Genomic DNA, 3,106 nt, shown 5'->3' on the forward strand with positions numbered 1-3,106 from the left:
TAGCATCGAGTGTGAACCACGAGCTGGTAGCACTATAAACTAAGATGTGAACCACGAGCCGGTAGCATCGAGTGTGAACCACGAGCCGGTAGCACTATAAAACGAAGTGTGAACCACGAGCCGGTAGCACTATAAAACGAAGTGTGAACCACGAGCTGGTAGCACTATAAAAGAGTATGACTCGAATGCGTATGGTGTGAACCACGAGCCGGTAGCACCATAGCGTTATGGTTAACCATATGGTATTGTGTATGTGTTGTAGTGTAGCTGGTTATATTGTTTGAGTATATGCTATTGGTTATGCTAGCTTGCGATATTGGAGGTTATTAGCTTGATACTTGAGATGGTTTGCTAATTATGTTGCTAGCATGTATGGGGTATGTGAGTAAGTGTATGCAAGTAGATACATTATATATGTATATGTATAATTATTGCATTCACTAAGCCTCGGCTTACCCCTCTCGTTGTTTACCTTTTTACAGGTATTGTGTTATTGATGCTAGCTAGTTGTTAGACTAGACGTGCAGGAGCGGTTGGGCTTGATGGGGTAGCTTTCGGATAATTGGACGCGGATGGGGGTTTTGGTAGTCCCCGGGATTATGCTCTTGGTATCGGGTTGGGTTGTAGAGTTCTAATCCGTCTAAAGAGATAAATGGGTTGAAACTGCTACTTTATTTGTAAAACGGGTCATTGTGAGCCCGGGGTTGTAAAACTTGTTTTTATGGTGGCAATATCTTAGTTTTACTTAATAAGCCATATTGTGAAAATGGTTTCGTTGAAAGGTGTCGGGGAGCGAGTTTTTCGCTCGCGTGTAAACAAAAAACTGATCAGTACTTTTTAGTTCATTGGGACGCCGTCCCAAATCCTTGGACGCCGTCCCAGTTGTAAAGGCTGGACGCCGTCCTGATTTCTAGACGCCGTCCAGATGGGCAGTCACATAAATTTTTTTTTGTGTCGTGTTTTTGGTAAATCAATGTTGGGTTGTTACAGTAGTAGGTTGTCCATTAACACCCATAGCTTGAAATTCCATCCATTTCCCGTTTGAGTCCGGTGGAATCTCATCATTTGAAACCATAAACTTAGACAGTTTAGAAGTAGCAATATTGCTCTTCTGGTTTCACATTTTGCTCATCTTCGGAGCGACTCATTTGTGGTCTGTTATGAGAAAAGTATTTTCGACGACTAGCTTTTTGTGAGGGTGATCGTGCCTTTGGTTCAAAAGGTTTTTATTGATTACGAAACCCTGTCACATTTTCCTTAAAGCTTCTCTTTGGAATTTTACCTTTCACAAGTGACACATATCTATTTAAATTCTTTCTCTTAGGATCTACATAAACAACATTTGTCTTAAACCTCTTATCATGACGTTCATTACTTACTGGCGAGTTTGTTATATGAGCATAAGATAATCTAAAATTATCATGTGACAAGTCAATATTATGTCTAGTAGAACGAACTCTTCTAGGACAATAAGCAGTAATGTGTCCAAAGACAGCACAATTAAAACATTGACGAAACTCCATATGTCCTCTAAATTCATACACGTTATTAGAGTTCGAAGATGAAGGATCTTGTTTTCTTACGAACACAGGAGAATCATTTGGCTTATCTTTTGAAACAATCTTAGAGGTAACAGGAGGAACAGGTCTGTCAGCAAATCTAGGATTTCTTAAAATTTTAATAGGACCTTTTGGTGTTCTAACCCTACTTGTCTTAGAGTTATCTCCTAAACCAGTTTTCCTATCTTCCTCATGATCTAGAGCACCTTCAGCAGTATCATCAGAAGTTGTATTCTTAGTTGAGCTACACTTTTTATTCTTTTCAATGTAATCTTCGTAACTAGGAGGAATACAGTCTTCTGGTCGACCATCAACTATGTTTGCATTAACAAATGTGTTTTGAAAAGGAGGAGATGCAGACTTATATCCAATACCCTTGCCCTTGGTGTCATTAATTTCCACCATTAATGCATTCCACTGTGACGCACTTGCCCAACATTTCATTTTAATTGAAATTGCTTCTAAATCAGCTTTAACACATTCATTTTCTTTCTTTAGTTCATTAATTGTGTCAACACGTTTAATTAAAGCTTGATTTATGTCAAAGTTATAACATTTAAGATCGTGAAGTTGTTTTTTGTAAACTTTGATCTGCTCTTTTAACTCGTTTTCAACTTTAGTGATCACATGGTCTGCATGCCATTTTTCTTTCATCTCCGCATAAGCCTTTGTTAAATTATCTATTGTTATTTTAGATTCAGCGCATTTAACACATTCGTTATTTGTAGATGGATCATAAGATACCTGTTGAGCGTTATTTGATGAAGAAGCCTCAGCCATAAATGCAAAGTAATTTATCTTCTTCCCATCATCGAGCTCATTTTCTGATTCTGATGAATCTGTAAGAAACTCTGATGTATCAGTATCTTTTCCCAAATGAATCTGTTCAAGTCTGTCCCAAATATCTTTAGCTTTTGTTAACCTGGTGACCTTCTCAAGATCACTTTTTTATAAGAAACTCTTTAGTAAATCTACTGCTTTCTTGTTCAGTGCCTCAAAATCAGTTTGAACAAGTCCAGTATGATCAGCTTTAACTTCAACTCCTGAATCTGAAATTTCATCTGAATCATTATATTCTGAATTTACACTCTCAAGATCTGAACCTTCACCCATGAGAACTAACATTTCCAACTCTTCGGCAATCATTTTACCCCATTCGTCTAGTTCCTTGTCAGTATCAAATACGGTTTCTTCAATTTGATCCGCTTCTAGAATCTCTTCAAGCACTGAGGTATCACCATATTTACTCTTCCAACTGTTGAAGTAATAGTCCTCTGACGAAGTTGGTGAAACACTTCCAGATTCAGGTGTACGAGGAACTGAATCACTTACCTTCTTGAATTTGTCTTTAACCAGTTTCTGAATCTTCTCCTTCCAAATGGTTCAAGACAACTCTTCAGCACTTTCAGCACGAGCAGTCAGCTTCTCAATTAAATTTTGATTTGTAACACAATCTTCTTTAACTTCAGTGATCTTCTCCATGTTAGCTTTAGGTTGTTGATCATCTACATTCAATTTGATGAGACCAATCATCATCATCTCCATGA

The sequence above is a fragment of the Rutidosis leptorrhynchoides genome, chromosome 3 (assembly GCF_046630445.1).
Source record: "Rutidosis leptorrhynchoides isolate AG116_Rl617_1_P2 chromosome 3, CSIRO_AGI_Rlap_v1, whole genome shotgun sequence".
Lineage (NCBI taxonomy): Eukaryota > Viridiplantae > Streptophyta > Magnoliopsida > Asterales > Asteraceae > Rutidosis > Rutidosis leptorrhynchoides.